Source organism: Callorhinus ursinus, unplaced genomic scaffold (genome assembly GCF_003265705.2).
Source record: "Callorhinus ursinus isolate GAN/ISIS: 27379988/994484 unplaced genomic scaffold, GSC_fseal_2.0 scaffold81, whole genome shotgun sequence".
NCBI lineage: Eukaryota > Metazoa > Chordata > Mammalia > Carnivora > Otariidae > Callorhinus > Callorhinus ursinus.
In genome coordinates, this window is record NW_027397143.1 from 3,114,684 (window position 1) to 3,140,335 (window position 25,652).

General features: G+C 42.5%; 1 long non-coding RNA gene across 1 annotated transcript; it reads left to right on the forward strand.

The window, feature by feature from the left end:
- Positions 1-4,361: 4,361 nt before the first annotated feature.
- On the forward strand, positions 4,362-9,244 carry LOC141371621 (uncharacterized). The gene is made up of 4 exons (XR_012376710.1): positions 4,362-4,474; positions 4,664-4,721; positions 6,349-6,445; positions 9,191-9,244. It is a non-coding gene; the product is annotated as an uncharacterized lncRNA (long non-coding RNA).
- Positions 9,245-25,652: the final 16,408 nt, after the last annotated feature.

Genomic DNA, 25,652 nt, shown 5'->3' on the forward strand with positions numbered 1-25,652 from the left:
GCATTCCTAGAACAGTCTTCCGAGACCATTATTTTATTTTTGTTATACAGGTGAAATTGCTTGTGACAATACTGGAATTTAGTGGCAGAACCAACACTAGGATACAGACCTATCAGGCCTCGGAGTCTTTGCCTTTTTTTTTTTTAAGATTTCATTTGAGAGAGAGAGGAGGGGCAGAGGGAGAAGGAGAGAGAATCTCAAGCAGACTCCACGGTGAGCGTAGACCCTAACGTGGGGCTCGAGCTCATGACCCTGAGACCAGGACCTGAGCTTAAACCAAGAGTCGGACACTCAAACCCCTGAGCCACCCAAGCACCGCTTTGAGTCCTTGCTTTTAATCAGTGTGCGCCTTCCCTCCTCCACAGTCGTGGATTCTGAGTCCCTGCCCCGACCTGTCACTTTGTATCCCTGAGCCATGGTTTCCTCATCTATAAATAGGTTAGTAATGCCCACGTGCAAGCTCGTTATAAGGCCGGGAGGAAAGAAATAACGCAGTAGGTCTGGTTGCCCATCATTCATGTCCGGGAGCCTGGAACCAAGATTGATGCTTGGCCAGTTCCTGAGATTGCGACCCTCAGAATCTTTTTGCTACTGATGGGCGACGTTGTGTATCCCCAGATCAATGGGGCATTGCTGAGAAGTAGCAGCTTCTCGGGACTTGTCAGGATTGTTTCCTGCAAACATCAAGATTGCTGATACATCTAGTTTCACCCTTGGGACCCTGAGATTTGGTTACTATAGCAGGATGTGCCTATGTGACCAGCCATCTGGAAGACCCTGAGATCCTGGGACTTGAGTAGGCTTCTCTGGACAGACATTTCATGTGTGTCCCTGTAGTTCTCTGCTGCAGAGAATAGTGTGTCCTGTGTGGCCCCTATGAGGGCAGGGCTTGGGAGTCTGTGCCTGACCTTTCAGGACATTTCCTGAACTTTCCGGACCTCGCCCAATACATATCTTTTTCCTATTGCTTTTGCTCTGTGTCCTTTCCTCTAATAAACTTTAACCATAAATATAACCTAGCATTGAGTGTTGTGAGTTCTGGTGAATCCTCCAACTCGAAGATGGTCTTGAGAACCCCCCCCCAAAATAGCAGGTTAGAGGGAGATCATATAACACTCCTGCCCATGGCTGGCACATGAAGTGGGCCTCAGCAATGGTGGCCAGAATTACCACCTCTAGGGCTTCAGTCTGTTGCTGGCTTTTCCCCATAGACCCCATCCCCCCTCCTGACTGGTGGTGGGGTTTCACATTGACCTTTAGTTCTACTCTTTGCCTCCCTAACTGGAGTCAGCATTCATTCACCCCCGGCTTCTTCAGAGGCGCCCTCCTCCTAGAACATCCCAGATCAGGCTGGGCCCTGTCCCTGGCAGGGGACAAGAAGTGAGGGGCTGACTCACGCATGACCTGATGGGCAAGTCAAGTCAATTCCGCATCCGGCCCACCCCTGAGAGGCGATAAGCTGTATTCCCCGGACTGGAGTGCTGACCCGCAGTCTGGCTCAGCTGCCGTCATACTTATAGTCTGTGGCAGTTGGACCCATTCAAACTGCAGCACCAGCAGATGAGTGAGGAAAACATTCTGGACATCTGGCCTCGGCAGATGTCACATGGAGCAGACATGAGACATTCACTGTGCTCGGTTTCAACTGCTGGCCCTCTTCACCTTTACGTCCCTTTGATGAAGATGTGAAAACAATATTATCCTGTATCTTAACATTCTCTTAACTCCCTCTTACTCTACCATAAGAAATGGTGGAAATGCAGGGGCTCCCGGGCGGCTCAGTCGGTTAAACATCTGCCTTCAGCTCTGGTCATGATCTCTGGGTCCTGGCATCGAGCCCCGCATCCAGCCCTGCATCGGGCTCCACACTCAGCAGGGAGTCTGCTTGTCCCTCTGCCCCTCCCCCTGCTCATGCTATCTCTCTCTCTCTCCTCAAATAAGTAAATAAATAAATAAAATCTTAAAAAAAAAACAAACCAGTGGAAATGCAGTGATAAATTGCCGCTGACACTTGGCCTGAGAAATGGGGACAGCAAGGAGTCGTGCATTTTACGACAGTCTCCTCCATGCCCCAGCAAAGCACAGTGCTGCTTCAGTTTCAACTGTCAGTCACCGGGCAGGAATGAGGACCACAGCTGCCTGGCTTCCAATCTGTCCAGAGAGGTCAGTGATGTGCATGTGAAATCTACCAAGTTTTAAATGCTGACTCAAAATGTTTTTTAAACACTGTGTAGATACCTCCCCTCCATACAAAAGGCGGGGGTAAGGGGGGACCAAAAAGCAAAATCTGCAAGCTAATTTTAGCTTGTGGTTTATCATTTTGTAACTCTCATCTAGAGCAATGCTGCTCAACACTTTTACTATTAGAAGGTATTTTCCTTAAAAAAAAAAAAAAGAAGAAAAACAAGCATTTTATACTCACTGAGTAGTAGGAGTTCTTCTTAGTTATCTGTTGCTGTGTAACAAATCAGCCCACAGTTCAGTGGCTTAAAACAACACCTATGTATTATCCCATAGTTATTGCGGGTCAAGAATCAAGTGTGGCTTAGCTGGGGGTCACTTATGAAGCAGAATCAAGGTGTCTGAAGGCTCAACCGGAGAAGGCTCCACCTCCATGCTCATGCACATGGTTGTTGGCAGAACGTGAGGACTCTTAGACTGAGGGCCTCAGTTCCTCAATGGCTGTTGGCCCAAAGCCATCCTCAACTGCTTAGCACATCGACCTCTCCATAGAGCAGCTCACTACAGAGAAGCTGTTTTCACCAAAGGGAGCAAGCGAGACAGGACCAGCAAGAGAGTGCGTACGAGCAAGATAGAGTCACTGTCTCTTGCAGCCTAACCTCAGAGATATCCATCACTGTTGCCATGTTCAATGTTTTAGGAGCAATCACTATGTCCAGCAGTCCCATGAGGTGAGCTGCAGGTTGAGACAAAAATCAAAGGTGGCAGCAGCCAGTAGCCACTGCCCTTTCAGAGAAGGGAAACTGAGCCAGAGTTGTTACCAAAACAGGATAGCATGGCAGAGGCTGACACAGTCCCAAAGCACTCTGCCTTTTGGGGGCTGGCCTGCCACCTAGACACAATGTCTACTTGGGCTGTCCCTGGGATTCAGGCCAAGGTCTCTGCCAGCAAGATGGAAGCAAGTAACAATCACAGCACAATTACTGTAGTGGGGTGAGGGCACACAGAGACACGGTGGGAGGGGGTGCACGTCAACACAACGTTTTGAGACGGCAAGAGACTTAAGCATGGTCATTCCCTTTGTCCTGTCAATTTCCCCTCTATGAGTCTCGAGCATGAGAACAAATCAGAAAATCATACAACTGTATATATTTTAAATGATCCCACTGTTCTTTAGAAATAAGTGTATATACTTAGGTATAGCCCTATGATTAATCTCTAGGGAGTAGAATTGCAGGGAAATTTACTTCTTTTCTTTATCTGCATATTCTGTGATGAAAATGAGTTACTTTTGTATTAAGATAATATTTTATGAATATACGTAGGTTGCAGCAGTTACTTAAACAGTGCAAATTGGCAGCATTAAAAATGTTCGAGACTTGGGGTGAGTATTTATGATATAGCCACACAATAAACCTTTGTGTGGTCATTAAAATTATGCTTGTAAAGTTTTAGCAATACCCGCAAAAATCTTTAATCAATAAATTTAAAATAAAAAAGACTTTCATAAAACATTCACACTTATATATTAAGATTTGGTTCCATTTCTAGCATATGGAGGGCGGGTGTTTTCCCCACCACCATGCTATTCTCCAACAGCTGCAGGGTGTCCTACAATTCAACTCAATTCTGACACTATGAACTTGGAGACAGCATCAGATTCTATGGGTTGAGGGCTCAGTCTTATAAGACTGCCTTCCACTTCAGATGCCAATCCCAAGTAGAGGGATTCTGTATTTTTGACTGACTGGCATAAATTAGAGATTCCCACAACCCAGTCCTTGGGTTCAATCAATTTGCTAGAGTGGCTCACAGAACTCAGGAAACTCATGTACTCACTAGGTTACTGATTTATTACAAAGGATATTAAAGGAGATGAGCCAACAGCCAAATAAAGAGATACAGAGGGTGAGATACCCCCACAACAGCACTTCTGTTCCCACCAGCATGGTGGCACATGGAAGCGTTCTGGTTTACCAACCTGGAAATTCTCTGGACCCCCACGTTCTGGGTTTTTATGGAGGCTTCATTTCATATGTATAATTGATTGAATCATTGTCCTTTGGTGACCTATTCAACCTCCAGCCCCTCTCTCCTCCGTGGAAATCAGGGGGTGGGACTGAAAGTTCTAACCTTCTATTCATGTTTGGTTCCCTTGGCAACCAGCCCCACCCTTAGATGCTTTCCAAAGTCACCTTATTAACATAAACCCAGTTGTGGTGGAAAGGAGCTTGAAACCAAAATACCCATTTCACCTTTATGGCAGTGAAGTGTTTTCAAGAATGGAGGACAGGTGACCCAGTGTAACAAAATATGTTCCCATTGCTTTTATCACTCAAACACTTCAGAGGGTTTTGAGAGCTGTGAGCCAGGAACCATGGACAAATATGTTTTGGTCATCTGAATTACCAAACATATATTTCTTTTTTTTTAAGTTTTTTTATTTTGATTCCAGTAGAGTTAACATACACTGTTATATTAGTTTCAGGTGTACAATATGGTGATTCAAGAATTCCATACATCACCTTGTGCTCATCATGGTAAGTATACTCTTAATCCCCATCACCTATTCACCCTCCCCACCCCCCACCTCCTCTCTGGTAACCACCAGTTTGTCCTTTATTGTTTATATTTCTTTTAAGTTACAATATTGTACAAATGAAGTCAGTTGGACTCAATTTACGTAATCCAATCAACATGATTCAGTCAGCCAATACCATTATCTGACATACATTAGGCACTCCACCAGTGTGGTGCCAATTAATCTGGTTCTCCAGCCAAATCAATTAACTGGTCTGGTTTGGGAGTTTGGGTTTGGCTGGGGGAGGCTGACCGAATCCTTTAGTTGGGGTTTGATATACCGATTGTTAGAGTACCTGGGTTTGAGTGCTTTTATTTCACTATTTTGAGTGACTTATGTAAATGGCCATTAGACAGGAATGTTAGTTCACACATGCTTAGGAGCATATCCTGAAAGAAATCCACCAAGAGAGTGACAGTGGTTATCTCTGGGTTGATGGAATTGTGGTAATTATATTTTATTTTTTCATGCTTGTTGTAGATACTGTTTTGTTTCTCATTTTTGCTCTCCCCTTCCGGTGAGACCTCTCTGCCCATTGCCTGTGACTCAGAGGGCCTCCCTCTGAAGGGAGCATATTATCCTGCTCCACAGACATTGGGCTTGGCCATCGACGTGCTCAGACAACAGGATATGGGCAGAAGTGATATACACGATGTTGGAGCCGAAGCTTTAAAAACTCATTGTAGGTTCAGCCAGTTCCATTTTCCTTGCTACGAGAACAACACATCCCAAGGGGGCTGATTCTGCAGCCTGTGTCTTGGAGTGGAGACACAGAACAGAGCCTGGCTGATCCACAGCTAGTATAAAACATGAGGGAGAAATAAACCTTTGTTGCTGTAAGCCACTGAGATTTGGGGAATCATTTGTAGCATAAAGCTAATATTTTTCTTTTTTTTCCAAGTTTTCTACAAGTAATATGCATGAGTTTTAGAATCAGTTTCTAAAACGTATTAAGATACATATGATTCTCTAAGTATTTACTTTAAAGCTTTTTATCTGTCCAGAGTCTGTTATAAAAAACAAGGCTTGAATATTCTCACTAAATTAGATTTTGAGGGACCACAAGTTTCTAAAAGTTATTTGAGAGTAATTTACGTTAAGATCAAAGTTGTTCTGGACACCTTTGCCAGCCTGACCCTGCAGAGGATGCTCAGTAGTCTGCTGGTCCTGGGAGGAGGGTCAAGAAGCAATAACCAGGTGTTACAGGTCAGCATTAACTCTGCTTGCCCAGCACCCATCGCCCCTTCTGGTGATAGCACCCTGGTTCCTCCCCAGGGAAGCAGGCCTCTCCCACAGCCAGCAAAAGAAGTTTGAAGGGCTGACCCACTTCCCCCAGCTTTAGGGGTGTGTGTGCAACCCTGGCCTGGCCAATCAGAGCAGTGAGACTTCCTGGCCTCGGTGATTAGCCCAGAGAGTCATAAAACCCACAGCAAGCTACAATACTACCATTTTACAAAGTACTTTATTCTCCTTCTGCACCCGCCTTGGCCAGTAGAATATGGGCAGAAGTGATGCATGCCACTTTCAGGTCTGTAACTTAACATGTCTTCTATGTGGAATATTCTTTTTCCTTTCCCTGACTGAAGCTTTGCACTGAAAATGATCACAAAATGGGAGGAGCCTGGACACGTTGGTGACTACTTGGAGCAAAGCCTCCACGTCCCAAACACATTGGATTGTGATGTGAGTAAGCAGTAAGAGATTTGAGGATTTACATGTTACCACAGCAAAGTCTAGCCCACTCTGACAAATATATGACCCAAACCCAGGCCAGACTAATTACAGTCATCCCTGAGGACTTTGGTTTGGAAGGAGTTACTCTCTTTTTCCTGGAGTTGCTAAGCTAAGAGGATGTAAACCTGGAGTGCTAGGCTTATCATCCATTTATTCATTTATTCATTCCACAAGTATTTATTGAACCCTTACGATATTCCTAGCACTGGCCTGGGCTCTCAGGCCAGGGCTGTGCGGTGGGGAACAGGCAGTCTGACAACGAGGTTTAGCAGAGGAAAGCCAAGCTGAAAAATGGAGCATTGGGTTACCTTGCTGGATCCAGCCATACCTGAGACCATCTGTACTCTAGTCTCCAAACCATTTGAATGGGGTTTCTGACACTTGCATACAACAAGTCATAACTTGACATTGATTTTCTTTTGATTCAAGGGAAAGCCTGAAATGAAAGAAAAGTCCCAGGTTTGTGTTGTTATCTCAATGGGCTGATTAGAAGCAGAGCGCAGATATTAGCCCAGATACAGCTTGCCAAAGCAGAACAAGTGGACAGAAATGATAGGGTGTGGGATTGGGCATGTTCTGGGTCATTGGGACACAGCCCTAAAGACAGGGCAGTGAAGAGCAGCCCTGGCACCAAACCTACCACCAAGTAGACTGTGGTCTGCTCGGATCAGCTCCACCAGCAACAACTTCGCTCCTGACCTCAGGCATTCAGGCTGCCCTGTCCTGGGCTATGTCTTGCTCTAGGCTTGGATTTGACAAAAAACTGTAAGTCAAAACTAGGAGAAACAAAAAATGAATGTCAATTTAATGTTTATAGTGCTCCTACTGTGTTCCATTTTCAGTGCTGGTTTAGAAGAACTGTCTTGAACACTTTCTACACACCAAGAACTTTATCTTTCCTCCCTCCTTCCCTTCCTTCCCCCTTCCCTTCCTCCTTTTATTCAACAGTAATTGAACATAACCTCAGCCAGGCCCTGTAGCGGGCAGTGATCACTGAAAAATCAGTGGAATGAGGGGCTGTTTGGACTCACAGAAAGTGTGCTAGTCATTAACGTTGTTTGCTAAATAGTTTTAGCTCCCCCCCTTTCTGGATGGATGATAGGATCACACTTCCTGAACTCCTTGTTTGGGTGGGTTTGAATGACTCATGAATTAGACAAATGAGTTGGTGTGTTTTAATGGCTTGTGCAGGATCTGCCAAAGCTCTCTTTCTGTCTGCCCTGGTGACTATTCATGTTTCAAATGGAGGCTGCTTCTTCAGCCTGGGTCATGGAGATAGGACATAGGGAGCAGAACCCGTTCATAACCGTTATAAACATGTCACATGAGGAAGAAGTCAACCTTTGATGTTACAGTTCACTAAGAGCTGAGGGTTCTTTGTTGTTGCAGCATGCCCTCTGCTATGCTGACTGAAGCCCACATTTGCCCGAGGCTGTAACACTGAGCAGCCTTCACTATTTCATTCAGAGATACTTCACTAGGGTAGCTCCACAGGCATCCTGAGAATCCCTTCTTAGAGGACACTGGGTTCCTCCCTCTTTATAAGTCTTCTGCTAGGGCTTCTGCCTGCACACATTGGGTTGTAACTGACTTTTCATCCGTCTGCCTGAGGTCTGGCATCTGGACTGAGCCGGCCTGGGCAGGATGACCTGTCAGCAGTCTGGCCTCTCTGAAGCTATATTCGTTTCCTAGGGCTGCTGTAACAAATTGCCACAGATTTGATGGCCTCACACAACAGAAATTTATTCTCTCCCCGTCCTGAGGCTGGAAGTCCAAAACCAAGGTATCGGCAGGGCCACACTCCCTCCTGAGTTTCCAGAGGAGAATCTCTCCTTTGCCCCTTCTAACTTCTGGTGGTTGCCATCTTCTTCACTTGAGCCCACGCCACTCCCATATCTACCTTCATGTTCACATCACCTTCTCCTTCAACTCTGTCTCCTCTGCCCTGTGTCTCTTACAAGGTCGCTTGTCATTGGATTTAGGGCCCATTCAGGTAATCCAGAACAATCTCCTCATCTCGTGGTTCTTAACTTAATTACATCTGCAAAGACTCTTGTTTCCAAATGAGGTAACAGTCACAGGTTCCAGGAACCTGGACACACCTTTTTGTGGGCCACCAATCAAGTGCTCTGTGTGTCTTCAGGGCCAAGGAGTGGGGTGAGGGTTGAGGACTCCTCAGAGCAATGACAATGACTCTTTTGTTTGTTCTTTACATTTTTATTTTAATAGAATGTTTAGGCAATATAAAATAGACAATAAAAAGTAAAATAAACAGACCTCCAGGGCCCTGTTGTTTGAAAGACTATGGACTAGCATCTGTTCTCTTCCTTCTACATGAGCAGATGTGGCGTCCAGGCCTGGAATGAGAATGCTCACATTGTTTAGGCTGTGCCTTTCTCCCCAAGCAGCATTTCATGCGAACTCTCCATCTGTCCATATAGTGCACAACATATGCCTTAGAAATTATTCTGACCACCAAATGTGAGTTCACCATGCCTGGGTTATTTTAAGAGTGTTTCATAATTTCTTTTTCTAATTATGTAATAATGTGCATTAGAGAAAAGTTGGAAATGACCAAAAAGTGAGTAAGAAACCCTTCCAAATTGTCCTACCCAGAAATAACTTGTAAGATTTTGTTAAATATCCTCTCAGTTTTATCTTCAACCATATATTTACTGCATTTTGTTCCAAAAGGTAGAGTTCCTATCTGTCCCACTAAATGCAGTTGAGACCCTTGGACAGAATGTGTGGAAAAGCTATCTGGGAACTCTGAAAAATAAATGAGATGTCCAGTTTCCAGTCTGCCATATAAGGACCTTGGAAATCATCACTCCACCCTAATAAATAAAAAGCTAAGCAAACTGAAAAATCAATAACTCTTCTTAGATCTGTCAGAGCCGTGACTTAATAGGGCAAATCACTGTTTCCGAAATGGACACACAGATGGATATAGAGAATCACAAGTTAACAGAGTGGAAAGAGGGGAACAGAAATATCCCTAGGAACCATTGCGGGAGTAGAAAAACTTGACCTGCAACCCACCAATTGGAAGCTTGGTGTGGACAAGTCTGAGAGTTAAAAATTCCAGAAGGACCCAGTCAGGGGGACCCCCCCCGACTCTTGTGAGTGAGTTTTACCCCCAGGAATGCCAGCAGGTCCTCACAGTAACCATCAGAGAAAATCCCCTTGTGCTGCCCATAGAGACAGGGAAAAGGATCCTTTCTGAAATACACCGGTGCATTCCATGCTTTAAGAGTCCCGTCCTTGGGGCGCCTGGGTGGCTCAGTCGGTTAGGCGACTGCCTTCGGCTCAGGTCATGATCCTGGAGTCCCGGGATCGAGTCCCACGTCGGGCTCCCTGCTCCGTGGGGCGTCTGCCTCTCCCTCTGACCCTCTTCCCTCTCGTGCTCTCTCTCTCAAATAAATAAATAAATAAATCTTTAAAAAAAAAAAAAAAGAGAGTCCTGTCCTCAAGAGAAACTGTTTCGCCAAAGCCTAACCCAATGGAGTTTTAGCAGGGTCTGACTGACCGGGGGAAGGAAAATGCCTACCAGCAGCCCCCCACTAGCTGTCTCCCTAGGGAAGGGAAAAAACCCGATTCCAATCCCTTCTATCCATCCTGTCCCACCCAGCAGTGTGAAAACCTGAGAGGTACTTCTGTAGTTTACAGTCCAGGGGCCCAGGCTCACTAAAAGACTGGGACCTAGCTACAAGACTGTAGAATATTTTCCCCCTCACACTTTACTACCAAATCGCTGATGGTCCATTTACTGGAGTTCTTTTTACACAGCACATCATATCCCGCTTTCAACAAAAAATTACAAAGCATACTTAAAGGCCAAAAAACCACATTTTGAAGAGAAAGAACAATCATCAGACTCAGATATGCAGGGATATTGGAATTATCAGACTGAGAATTTAGAGCAATTATGATTAGTATGCTAAGGACTCTATAGAGTCAAAATATACAACATATAATAGATGTAAGTAGGGAGATGGAAATCCTAAAAAAGAACTAAAAAGAAATGCCAGAGATGAAAATCTCTATACCAAAAATGAAAAATACCCGATGAGCTCATTTGTAGACTTGACATGACTGAAGAATCTCTGAGCTTGATGAAACGTCAGCAGAAACTTCCAAAACTGAAAAACAAAGAGAAAAAAAGGCTGAAAAAAAAGTGAAATACAAAATCCCAAAATGGTGATACAACCACAAAATATGTCACATATGTTTATCAGGACTATCAGAAGGAACGGAAAGAGCAAATGGAATGAGAGAAAGATTTGAAGCAGCAATGACTACAAATTCCCCTAAATTAATGTCAGAAACAATTGTAGGTCCAGGAAGCTCAGGAAACACATAGCAGGAAAAATGTCAAACAAAAAACTACACTTTTACTATTCACACTGCAGAAAATCAAAGATAAAGAAAATATCTTGAGAGAAACCAGAGGAAAAAACACTTTACCTATAGTTAAAGATAAAATTTACATCTGACTTCCTAGAAACCATGCAAGCAAGAAGAGTAGGGTGAAATATTTAAAGTGTTGAGAAAAAAAAAACCCACCCATCTAGAATTTTATATTCTTCAAGATAATCTTCCAAAAGTGAAAGTGAAATAAAGACTTTCTGGGACAAACAAAAATATGGAGAATTTGTTGCCAAGGAGAATTTGTTGCCCAGGTCTGGACCTGGGACCTCAGGGGCCTGGCACCTGGAAGTGCCCAAAGAGGGGCAGTGTGAGGCTGAGCTGGAAAGAGAGGACTTGACTTGCACTTGTCCCACTCTGCTCTAAGCTCCTTGTCACCTGGCTTCCCGTGGCTCCCTTAACGAAAGGTGGCAAGAAGAAGGACTGTTCTGCCATCAGCGAGGTAATGACCAGGGAATACACCATCAATATTCATAAGCACGTCCATGGAGTGGGTTTCAAGAAGTGTGCTCCCCGTGCACTCAAAGAGATCTGGAAATTTGCCATGAAGGAGATGGAAACTCCAGATGTACACATTGACACCATGCTCAACAAAGCTGTCTGGGCCAAAGGAATAAGGAACGTCCCATTCTGTATCCATGTGTAGTTGTTTAGAAAAGGTAATGAGGATGATGAAAACTCACCAAACAAGCTCTATACATTGGTTACCTATGTACTTGTCACCATTTTCAAAAATATACAACAGTTAACATAGATGGGAATTAAACACTGATTGTCAAATAAAGGTAGAAAACTGCCAAAAAAGCCCCAAAATGAAATGTTAAAATAAGTGCTTCAGAAAAAAAGGAAAATGATATAGATCAGAAATTCACATCTATATAAGAAAGGAAGAGCATTAGAGAAGAAATAAGTAAAGGTAAATTAAAAACTTTTACTTTTCTTATTCTTAACTGATCTAACAGATAATAATTTGTTCAAAATCAGAATAGCAACAATGTATTCAAGGATAAGCAAAATGAATGACAGCAATTATACAAGGGATTGGAGGGAGGAATTAGGAATATTTTATTTTTGTTAGGTATTTATACTATCCATGAAGAGGCATAGTGTTACTTGAAAGTGAATTTGGATTAGCTGTAAATGTATAATGCAAACTGTAGTGAAAATGAAAAAAAAAAGAAATATCATATCAATGGATGCAGGAAAAGGGTATGACAAAATCCACCACCTATTCATGATAAAAACTCTCAGTTAACTAGGACTAGAGGGGGAACTTCCTCAACTAGATGAAGAATATATACAAAAAAACCTATAGCCAATACCATACTTTATGGTGGGGAACTCGAAACTTTTCCATTAAGATCAGGAATAAGGTAAGGATGTTCCCTCTCAACACTGCCTTTCAACATCATAGCAGAAGTCCTAGCTAATGCAATAAGGCAAGAAAAGGAAATAAAGGGTACACAGATTGATAAGGAAAAAATAAAATTGTCTTTATTCACAGATGACATGATTATGTTATATAGAAAATCCAAAAGAACTGACAAAAATACTCCTGGAACTAATAAGTAATTAAAGGAAGATTGTAATACACCAGGTTAATATACAAAAGTCAATCACTTTCCTATATACCTGTAAAGAACAAGTGCAATTTGAAATTAAAAACACAATACCACTTACATTACACTTCCCCAAAATGAAATACTTAGGTATAATCTAACAAAATATGTACAGGATCTCCATAAGGAAAAGTACAAAACTCTGATGAAAGAAACCAAAGAACTAAATAAATGGAAAGATAGTCCATGCTAGGGGATAGGAAGACAATATTTTCAAGATGGCAGTTCTTCCCAACTTGATCTATAGGTTTAATGCAATCCGAACCAAAATCCCAGCTAGTTATTTTGTTAGCATCAACAAGCTCATTCTAAAGTTTACGTGAGAAGCAAGAAGACCCAGTATATCCAACATCATATTGGAAGAGATAAAAAGTTGGAACACTGTCAGTACTCTATTTCAAGACTTACTATAAAAATACAGTAATCAAGGGGTGCCTGGGTGGCTCAGTCAGTTAAGTGTCCGACTTCAGCTCAGGTCATGATCCTGGGGTCCTGGGGTTGAGCACCCCCACCATCAGGCTCCCTGCTCAGTGGGGAGCCTGCTTCTCCCTTTGCCCCTCCCCCTGCTCATGCTCTCTTCACATGCTCTCTCTCAAATAAATAAAATCTTTTTTAAAAAAAGATACAGTAATGAAGACAGTGTGGCATTAGTGAACAAATAGACAAATAGATCACTGGAACAATATAGAAAGCCCTTAAATAGACCCACAGAAATACAGTCAACAGATCTTTGACAAAGAAGTAAAAGTAATACAGTGGAGAAACAATAGCTTTTCAACAAATGGTTTTGGAACAACTGGACATCTACATGCAATAAAAATGGATCTAAGCACAGACCCTACACCCTTTACAAAAATTAACTCAAAATGAGTCATAGATCTAAATGTAAAATGCAAAACTATAAAAATGATCTAAATGTAAAATGCAAAACTATAAAAATCCTAGAAGGTAGCATAGGAGAAAATCTAGATGACTTTGGATACGGCAATAACTTTTTAGATGCAACACCAGAGACATAATCCCTGAAAGAAATAATTGATAAACTGGACTTTATTAAAATTAAAAGCTTTGGTCCTGTGAAAGACACTGTAGGGAGAATGAGAAGAAAAGTCACAGACTGGAAGAAATATTTGCAAAAGAAATAAAGCACTGTTATCCAAAAAACTCTTAAAACTCAACAGTAAGAAAATGAACAACCCAATTTTAAAAATAGTCAAAAGACCTGAACAGGGAGTACTTGGCTGGCTCAGTTGGTGGAGCATGCAACTCTTTACCTTGGGGTTGTGAGTTTGAGCCCCACATTAGAGACAGACTTTACTTAAACAAAACAAAACAAAACAAAACAAAACACCTTCAAAAAAAAAAAAAAAAAAATACCTGAATAGACACCTTGCTAAAGAAGATAAACAGATGGCAAATAAGCATATGAAAAGATGCTCCACATCACATGTCATCAGGGAAAAAGAAATTAAAAAAACAGTAAGATACCATTAGACACATATTAGAATGGCCAAAATCCAAAACACCACCAACACCAAATGCTGGTCAGGATATAGAGCAACAGGGACTCTCATTCATTGGTGGTGAGAATGCAAAATGGTACAGCCACATTGGAAGAGAGTTTGGCAATTTCTAACAAAACTAAACGTAGTCTTACCATACAATCCAGCAACCACATTCCTTGGTATTTACCCAAAGGGTTGAAAATATACACAAAAACCTGCACATGGACATTTATAGGAGCTTTATTCAGAATTTGCAAATTTGGAAGCAACCATGATGTCCTTCAGTAAATAAATGACTAAATGCATGGTGCCTCTATACAATGGAATATTATTCAGTGATCAAAAGAAATGAGTTATCAAGCCATGAAAGACATGGAGAAACCTTAATTCATATTGCTAAGAAAAAAAAGCCAATCTGAGAAGACTATATGCTGTACGATTCCAACTATGTGACATTCTGGAAAAGGCAAAACTATGGAGATGGTACAAAGATTAGTGGTAACTAAGAGTTTGGGGGGGATGAGGAGGGATGAATAGGAGGATCACAGAAAATTTTTAGGACAGTAACACTATTCTGTATGATATATAATGGTGGATACATATCATACATTTGTCAAAATAAAACACCCAACAACCCTTAAATGTACAACACCAAGAGTGAATCCTCATGTAAACTATGGACTTTGGGTGATAATGACATGCCAGTGTAGGTTCATTGATTGCAACAAATGTACCACTCTGGTGTGGACTCTTGATAATGGGGAGGGTGTGGTACTGGTCAGACAGGGAATATATGGGAACTCTCTGTACTTTCCCTTCAATTTTGCTGTGAATCTAAAGCTGCTCAAAAAAAAAAAAAAAAGTCTACTTTTTAAAAAACTAGAGCAGATGAATCGGGAATGAGAACATACCTCTATATACAACTGAACCACCATGAGTTTCCCATTTTTCCTTTGGTATTACCTGGCCTAGACTCAAGTCAGGCTGAAACCCAGATGTATGCACTGGTGTGAATAAAAACAGCTCTAAGAGAAACCCTTGATTTGAAGGGTGGATTAAAGAAATTCCCTGACTAGAAAAGGAGTCACTGAACCTGATGATAATTCAATAAAGTTTATCCCAACAGAACAACAGAGAGAAAAAAATGTAGAAAAAATGGGCAGAGCCTCAGGAACTTGTGGGAGTAAAACTAACAGGGTCTAACACCAATAGAGAGTGAAGGAAATCTATTTTTTTCCTGTCTTGCCCATACCCCTACCCCAGGCAATCCTCAGAGGTAGAGCAGCAGTGGCTGCTGGGAAGGTACCTAAAACTCTGAGTTCCTTTTCTGACTAAAGGAAATGTGGGCTCAAGAGTGTAGGGCTAATACCCATGGCTTTTGTTTTCTCTATGCTCTCACTGCTTGGTCCCAGAGGCAGACACAGTTACAGGAAGTACATGACAGAGCAGGAAAACTACAGTCCCAGTGCTCTAGTTAGAAACCCAGGTAGTGTGCAAGGTGGGAGTAGAAGCAGAAAAGTGTTGGGGAGATTGCTTAGGATAAAAAGCTCAAAATAAAATTGGTTATAAACTCCTGGACTCACCTCTGAGCTGTGTCTGCATGCATGGATCTGACCCTAAGTAGCAAATCAATGCCTTTGAGCTCTGAACTATAGGGTGGACCACCATTCAGGTCCCAAATTAGCCACTGGGTAATGCATACACAGGACGGATATAAATACCTCTGCAAAGGCTTTGAAAACTGAACTGAGATTAGAACCACAACCCTCAGGAAACAGGTTGCCTGCTAAAACACACAGATTTTAAAAAATGAACATTCTGTACAGGATCTAAACAAGACCTAGAGTCCCAAAATGTAATGTCCAGAACGTCCAGGAGAAAAAACAAAATTGCTTGACATACGAAGAAGTGGGAAAATATTGACATCATCTCACAAGGGAAAAGGCAATCAACAGATGCCAACCCAGGGATGATATGGATACTATTCTGAGAAGACTGTAATGCAACTGTTATATTCATGCTCCAGGAAAAAAAGGTAAACAACTCTTGAAATGGACAGCAAGATAGAAAGTCCCAGTAAACAAATATCAGATACTAAATAGGACTAAGTGGAAATTTTAGATTTGGAAAATACAAAATAAATTCCCCTGACTAGAAAGGGAGTCACTGAACCCGACGATAATTTAATAAAATTTATCCAAAATGAACAACAGAGAGGGAAAAAAAACTGTAGAAAAAATGAACAGAGCCTCAAGAACTTGTTGGGTAATACCAAAAAGGTCTAACATCAAGTCATCAAAGTCTTGAAAGGAGAAGGGAAAGAATGGGATAAGATATAGAAAAAAATACTTGAAACATAATGGCTGAAAATTCCCCAGTTTTGCCCCCCACCAAATCAAAGTAAAACCTAAATTTACAGATTCAAGAAGCTGTGCAAATCTCAAATAGGATAAACTCAAAGAAATCCATGTCCAGATACATCAATCAAACTGATGAAAATTGAAGACAAACATAGATCTTCCTCAACTTATGATGGGGTTATGTACTGAGAAACCCATTGTAAGCTGAAAATAGCATTAAGTTGAAAATTCTTTCTTTTTTTAAAAAATATTTTATTTATTTATTTATTTATTTATTTATTTATTTATTTATTTAAGAGAGAGGAGCAGAAGGAGAGAGACAAGCAGACTCCATGCTGAATATGGAGCCTCATGTGGGGCTCGATCCCTAGACCCTGAGACCATGACTTGAGCCAAAATCAAGAGTCAGATGCTCAACCAATGGAGCCACCCAGGGGCCCCTGAAAATACTTTTAATATGCCTAGCCTACTGAACATCATAGCCTAGCCTGGCCTAACTTAAACATGCTCAGAACCCTTACACTAGCCTACAGTCGGGCAAAATCATACAACACAAAACCCATTTTATTAATAAAGTGTTGAATATCTTGTATAACTTATTGAATATTGTGCTGAAAGTGTAAAACACAATGGTTGTATGGGTACAGTATAGTTGTAGTTACATTGGTCATTTGCCTTTGTGATCATATGGATGACGGGGAGCTGGAGCTTGGGGCTGCCACCCAGCATAAAAAAAAAAAAAAATCAGACTATACATCACTAGCCCAGGGAAAGATCAAAATTCAGACTTCAAATTGCAGTTTCTACTGAATAGATATTTTTGCACTACTCTAAAGTTGAAAAATCGTTAAGTTGAACCATCATAATTTGGGGACCATTTGTATATCTTAAAGCAACCAGAGAAAAAAGACACACAATATGTAGGGAAATATCAATTCAAATGATTACAGATGTTACATCAGAAACCATAGAACCCAGAAAGCAATGGAATGATATTTTTAAACTGTTGGAAGAACACGGAATTTCAGATCCAGTAAAAATATCCTTCAGAAATGAGTTGAAATAAAGACCTTCTCAGAGGAAAGGAAACCAGGATAATTTGTTGCCAGCCCACTAAAGGAACTGCTAGACAAATTTCTTCAGACAGAAGAGGAAACTTGGAAAACTTGGAAAGGAAACTTGGAAAATCAGGAATAAAGGAAGAACAACAGAAATGGTAAATATCTCAGTAAATATAATAAGATATTCTCCTCTTAAGTTCTTTAAAACATGTTTGACATTAAAAGTAAAAATTATAGTATTGTATGATGGGGTTTCTAACATACATCGATACACATGAAACAACTACAGAGCAAAGGAAGAGTGGATGGTGAAGGTGTCTGCATTCTCCTGGAAGTTAAAATATTGAGTCTCAGTAGACTGAAAAATTAATTGTTCCTATCAGAATCCCTAGAGTGGGCATGAAAAAGTCTATGCAGAGACATACATACATAAGTTATATAAATTAATTAAAATGGAATACTAAACATTTTAAATAATCCAAAAGATGGAATCTTTAGACCAATATCACACTGTCTTAATTACTGTAGCTGTAGAATAAATCCTGAAATCAAGTAGGGATAGCCCATCAACTTTGTTCTTTGTTCCAAAGTTGTTTTGGTTATTCTAGGTCCTTTGCATTTCCATGTGAATTTTATTTTTTATTTTTTTAATATTTTATTTATTTGACAGAGAGAGACACAAGCAGAAGGAGCGGCAGGCAGAGGGAGAAGCAGAAGCAGACTCCTCACGGAGCAGAGAGTCTGATATGGGGCTCAATCCCAGAACCCCAGGATCATGACCTGAGCTGAAGGCAGACGCCAAACCAACTGAGCCACCCAGGCGCCCCTGCCATGTGAATTTTAGAATCATCTTGTCAATTTCCACAAACAGATCCCCCCTGGAAATATGACTAAGATTGCACTGAATCTCTAGACCAACTTTGGGAGAACTGACATCCTAAGAATATAAAGTCTTCCAACTGGTGAACAAAGTCTATCTCTCCATTATTTTATTTAGATAATCTTTAATTTCTCAGGAATGTTTTGTAGTGTCAATATACAGGTCTTTTACAACTTTTTTCAGATCTTTATAATACTATTGTCAATGACTTGTTTTTAATTTCAATATCTGATTTTTCAATCCTAGCATATAGAAATAGATTTGATTTTTGTATATTTATTTTGAATTTAGAACCTTGCTAAACTCATGAGTTCTAGTAGCTGTTTTTATAGATTTCATCAGATTTTCTCCATAGGGGATTATGTCACCTGCAAATAAAGTCAGTTTTTCTCCTTCTGTCCCAATATGAACGACTTTTTTTTCTTTTTCATGCCTGATTGCACTGGCTAGAAACTCCAGTACAATTCTGAATGGAAGTGGTGTGAGTGAACATCCTTGTCATGTTCCTGATCACAGGGGAAAGCACTCAGTCTTTCAACCATTCGTGCTGCGAGCTGGAGGGTTTTTTAATCCACGTTCATTGGACTGAGGAAGATCCCCCTCTATTCCCAGTTTGCTGAGATGGTTTTTATCAGGAATGGATGTTGGATCTTGTCGAATGTTTTTTCCTCATTTATTGAGATGATCACATGTTTTTTGGTTTGTTTGTTTTGAGTTACTTAGTATGGTCTACTAGTTTCCTAGGGTTTGTGTAATAAATTACCACTTAAAAACACAGAAATTTATTCTTGCACAGTTATAGAAGCTAGAAGTCTGAAAATAAAGTGTCAGCAGGGCCATGACCCCTCTAAAGGCTCTAGGGGAGAATCCTTCCTGCATCTTCCAGCTTCTGGTAGTCCCAGGTGTTCCTTGGGTAGTGGCCAGGTAACTCCAGTCTCTGCCTACTTTCATCTTCACATAGCCTTCTTCATGTTTGTCTTTGTGACCTCTCCCCTCCTCTTCTTACAAGGATACCAGTCATTGGATTTAGGGCCCATCCTAAACCTACAATGATTTTATCCCAATATCCTTAACTAATGACATCTACAAAGACTATTTCCAAATAAGGTCATATCCTGAAGTACTGAGAGTGCTTGAATCGGGGGCGGGACACTATTTGACCCACTACGTGTACTGGGTTCCACTGTGATTTTTTTTGTTTCTAGAGAATGGGGGAGGGGCAGCAGGAGAGGGAGGGAGAATCTTAAGCAGGCTCCATCCCCAGCGCGGAGCCCTACTTTGGGCTCGGTATCACAACCCTGAGATCATGACCTGAGCTGAAATCAAGAGTGGGTTGCTCAACCAACTGAGCCACCAAGGCGCCCCGCCATTGTGATTTTTGAATGTTTAGTTCAACCCTACCTTCTTGGGAGAAACCCCTATTGGTCATGATGTATTAATCTTTTCATACATTGTTGAATTTGGTTGACTAAGTTTGTGTTTAACATTTTTCATCTATTTTTATCAGGATTTTTAGTCTGTAGTTTTCTTAGAATGTCTTTGCCTGGTTTCCATATGAGGGTAATGCTGGCCTCATGAATGTGGCTGGGAAATATTGTCTCCACTTCCATGTTATGGAAGAGCTTGTATAAGATTGTTACTATCTCTTCCTTAAATGTTGGGTGAATTCCCTGGTGAAACCATCTGGGCCCGGAGTTTTCTTTGGGGAAATGTTTGTAACTACAAAGTCAATTTCTTTAATGAATACAATGCTATTTATCTATTTCTTCTAGAGTCAACCACAGTAGTTTGTGGCTTTCAAGGAAATCTGTGCATTTCATCAAGGTTTTCAAATTCATGAACAAAGTTTTTCAGCATATTCTTCTATTATTTTTTCAAATATCTGTAGAAATCTGTAGTGATGTCACCGCTCTCATTTCTGTTATTGGTAAGCTGCGTTCTCCCAAATTTCAGTGTGGCCAGACATTTGTCAGTTTTATTGGTCTTCTCTATTGTTCTTTCTGGTTTTGGTTTTCCACTTTATTGATTTCCTCTTTGGTTTTCATTATGTCCTTTCTTCCACTCATGTTGGGTTTAATTTGCTCTCCTGTTTAAAGTCTTCTTTTAGTACAGCTTTACTTGCATCCCATAAGCTCTGATATGCTATGTTTTCATTTTCTTTCAGTCCAAAATACTTTCTAATTTTCCCTTTGATTTATTCTTTCACCTGTTGGTTATTTAGAATTGCATTGTTGAGTGCTCAAATATTTGGATATTTCCCAGATATCTTTCTTCCATTGATTTCTAATTTAATTCCTGTGGTCACAGAACATGATTTGTATGACTTAAATCCTTTTAAATTTATTGAGACGTGACTCTCAAAGACATTATGCTGAATGAGGAGTCAGATTCTAGAAGTTCCATACTTTAATGGTTTCATTTACATGACATTCTGGAAAAAACAAAAGTATAGGAAGAAAGAATAGATCAGTGATGGCCAGGAGCTGAGTATAGGGACTGGGTTTCTACAAAGGGGTGACATGAGGGAATTCTTTGGGTTTGATGAAACTGTTCTGTATTCTAATTATAATTGTAGCCAGACTTTTCCAAAGCTGGATGCTGGACTCCTTCTGCCAATTACCTAGCCATTCAATATGCCCCTATTTAGCTCCTATAATGTGCAGGGTGGGACACAAGGGAGTTCTACACCTTGCCACCTATGGAGCACCAGACACGAACAAGCATGAGGAGTAGCAAAGCATAAACTCCATAGTACCCGAGTGAGATGTGCAAAAGCCATGACTCCACTTTCTATTGTACCCATGAGGACCACTAGTCATGGGGAGGGAGTGTTACTCAGAGACACAGGCTCCAGCTCAAACATGTAAGTTGCTCCTGGAAACCCCCAAAAATGCAGAGGGCTGGGGTTGGAATTTCCATACATGGGAGCCTGGCTTTCTTGACAGGGTGTTGGGAAGGCTAAGGGACAGCCTCAGAGTGAGCAGGATGTGTGGGGACCAAAGCCAGGCAAGAGCAGGAGCCAGGCCAGCTCAAGTAGGAGCTAGGAGGTGGTACCTGGGTGGCCTCAGCTGGGGCACTGGGCTATCTGTCCTCTCTTTACACCCTCAGGATTCACGGTCCAGAAGGGCTGCTCTGGTTGGCCTTGCCTGGTCTTCTCCTCCCAATCAAGACAGGCCTGAGTCCCCAAATCGAAGGTGGCACTAAGACTGAGCACGGGGCAGGGGCACCTGAGTGGCTCTGTTGGTTAAGCATCTGACTCTTGGTTTCGGCTCAGGTCGTGATCTCAGGGTCATGAAATGGAGCCCTGCATTGGCCTCCATGTTCAGTGTGGAGTCTACTTCAGATTCTCTCTCCCTCTCCCTCTGCCCCTCCCACTCATGCTCTCTCTCTCAAATAAATAAATAAATCTTAAAAAAAAAAAGACTGACCATGGGGCAGACGAAAGTGGAGTGACCACAGCTTCAGCTGTAACCTGAAGCAGGATGAATCAATGCTGGGGAACCAGCACTCACAATTGTGCCCACTTTACAGACGGGGATACTGAGGCACCGAGTGGGGAAGTCACTTGCCAAATGTTGCCGTCTTGTTTGGGTTCTCCAGAAACAGATTCTGAGACAAGGGTTTGGGTGCAAGTAGTGACACGGGTGCTATGGTAGGTTAGCTGGGTGCAAGTCCCCAGGAAACATGGTGAGGAAAGGGACATGAGAAGGAAAGCAAGTCCATAAGGACCATGTTAGTGAGCAGGTTACCACTGGGGCTCAGTCCCCCACAGGACCTCCTGAGAAACTTGGAAGCACACGTCTTGGGGAATCCCATTGAGGAGCATGGGGGCTGATGTATTTCCACACCCACTTCCATCTGGAGGCAATCAGTCCCCAGCACCTTGGACCTACCCTGCTCATAGCTGGAATAATCGAATGACTGTGGGGAAAGAGACCCAGGAGTACCAAGTGACCTTAGGCAGGTCTGGCTGGGGCAGCCACTGAACACATCTGTACCATTCCACAACCAGAAAGTGGTGGGCAGGGGACCTAAGCAAGACAATCGGCCTTTTTCCAATATCACCGCTGCTTCCCTCTTCATGGCAAAGCTGTCAAGTATCTTAGAGCACATGGCTGCTGATGGGGTTCAGCTGGCCCCCCTCTGCAATTTAGCAATGGGCTGCTTTAACTGTAAGGAACAGATGCGCCTCCCAAAACCAAGACTCAAACCATAGCGGACTGGAAACGGAATTTCAGTGTCAAGGCTCTCAGGGGTTCCAAGATGCTACTGAATGCCCCGGCTCGCTCTTCTCTCCAGAAGCTCTTCTCTCCAGAAGCTCTCTCTCTTGCAGCTCCACTTGGTCCCCAGCCTTCCAGAGCCTTGGGACAGCCTTCCAAGCTGGGGCTCAGTGTCCAGAGCATAACTTGGGAGGGAAGTGCCTCTATGTCCCCTTGGCCAGATCTGGGTCTGTTCTGACTGAAGTGGGGATGTTAGCACCTCCTCACCCCCTGACTGCCACCTGGAAGGCTCTGGACCTGCGGGAGTGACCACAGAGGGGGCCTGGATGACCATAGGCTGTCTATGGCGGCCGATGCACCAAAGCGCCCCACCCCAGATCAGCCTCACCTCCAGACCTCTCCGTGTCACAGGTGGACCAGGAGTCCATTCTCTGCACATGCTCAGGGTCCTGACCTCCAGGTTCCCTGTTGGTCCCTCTCCCACCCTCAGGAGGGAACCGGGGAGAACGCCCAGGACAACAGCCCCCACCGCCTGGCAGGAGGGCCTGCTGCAGGCCTGGCTGGATGCCAGGAGCTTGGCACAAGTCCCCTCCTGCATCCCCCAGTGCCTAGGGTGGTAGCCAGGGGCTGGGCCCCAGGGAGTCGTCCATTTTGCCTTTCCCTGGAGCATCCCCAGCCTTGGCAGCCTCCAGGCTGGATAACAGCCACCACCACAAAGTCTCTGAGTGCCTTTTCACTTATACTGTTAATTTTAAATACTCAAGTAACAGATGAATACATTTTTCTTATACAAATGAAATTATTTCAATAAAGCCAAGGGTTCCTTGACCATTTGGCCCTCAGTGAATCCCAGGCCCGGATGAACATAGTTTGGATTTGCTGACTCTCCTTGTGGATATTTTCTATGCATTTATAGACACACCTGTCTGCCTGTAGTGTATATAAAGCATTTGTATGTGTGTGTTATGAATAGCATAATCAGTCCATATTGTTTTGCAGCTTGATTTTCTCACCATCGACTGTCTTATTGGGTGGAACATATATCAGTGCAGGGCCCTCTGTCATCCTCTTAATGTGTTTCCCCAGGATGACCAGACTGGCTGGTATAGTCTCATTCCTACTGATGGATATTTGGGATCTGGGTAAGATTTTGCAGTTCCCTTCCTTGAGTTAGATGATTTATCCTCCATTTTTATGGGGTGTCTCCAAGACCATTTGCCCCCTTACTCTTCACATGCTCTATGGCTGTCTCCTCCACCGCCTTGCCTTAGCTTTTATCTCTTGCCAATGATCCCACATCTCTATCTCCAGTGTGAACCTCATCTGGCCACCTCTACTGGACAGCCCACAGGCATGGCCACCAACAGACTGACCTCTATGTTTCACAGGAGCAGACATTGTGGCCAATAAATATTTGTTGAGCCAGACAGTGTTGGTCATGTTTGAGTCCTTCTAGAAGGATTCTAGAAGCCTTAGGTGGGCATGCTTACACACTGACCATTTCCTTGATTACCACTGCTTGAAGGCAACCAATGCCAATGCCAGCTGTGATTCATGACCCATCCTGAATTGCAAGGAGGAGCCTTGCAGAAGGCAAGAAGCCTGGGCTCACATCCTGCCCTCCCACTTACTGGCTCTGTGCCATTGGGCCAATGAAGACCACATCTGAGCCTCAATTCCCTCACTGGCAATTTTGATAGTAACAGAGTGTACCTCAAGGGTAGGATTGAATAAAATGAAGCATCCCAAATGCTACTGAATGCTATTTCTGGTATGATCGTATCAGTTTTCTTGCTCGTCATGTTGCCAAGATTAAATACAATCGAGCACAGCTAGGCACTGAGCACTGTGCCAGCACATTAGTAGGTGCTCACTGAATGCTGGCTTCCTTTATTTCTTTCCACATTTATCTTCAAATGCAAAGAATTAATCAGTGAATGATCAAATGGCCATCCCCTGTGGCACCAAGCTGAGGAGTGGATCCTTGCTGACTGCTAATCAATAGGCATTAGCCAATGCCCAAAATGTTGATGGGACATTTGCCTTGCAGAGACCAATATTGGAGTCACTAAGAGAGGAGCTTCCAGATGTCCTATGCCTCCAAATGGGATATGCTGGAAACCCCCAGCCCCATCTCTGAGGTTTCTGCCAAAGAACTGAGCTTGAATCCAGGGAACACCTTTATTTAATTTATTTTTTTAAGATTTTACTTATTTATTTGACAGAGAGAGTGACAGCAAGAGAAGGAACACAAGCAGGGGGATGGGAGAAGGAGAAGCAGGCTTCCCGCGGAGCAGGGAGCCCGATGCGGGGCTTGATCCCAGAACCCTGGGATCATGACCTGAGCCGAAGACAGACACTTAACGACTGAGCCACCCAGGCATGCCTAGGAAACACCTTTAGAACTGACTTCCAGATTAGAGGAGGAAGAGAAGATAGAGGATCCAGTGATAAGACACCACAAGGCAGCCTGGACAAATTGAGGAGGAGGGACACTCTACAGGATGATTGACCTCGCTCGTGCAGCAAGTCAATGGCAAGAAAGGCAAGGTGGGGGCACTCTAGATTGAAAAAGAATTAGGAAACATAACATCCACATATCATCTGTGGCCTTTGTATGGATTCTATTTGAACAAGATACGTGAGAAGAGGCCTTATTTTTGAGACAATGGGGAAATGGGACTATGGACTATACATTTGGGAACACCAAAGACTTCTCGGTCATTTAGTGTTATAACAGCATTATGATTATGTAGGGAAATGTGCTTATGAGGTATATAGGGACAAAACAGGATTTGTTTTTTAAGTAAAACTATGATGACGGCAGACCAAAAATTTAGTTATTTTGTGAAAGATGTCTGGTTACCAGTGACCTCTCTATGGTATAAGAATCTTACGACAGGCAATTCGTACTTCTGAAAATGAAAGAATAAAGCCATTTGCAAAAATGCTGAGAAGTTAAGGATAAGAATCAATGCCAAGAACACTCTAGTGAAACCAGTAAATTCGTTTGGTGTAGTGAGAATATACAAGCACCGGAAGAAAATTTGGCAATAAGCAGCAAAAGCCTTAAAAGTGTTTGT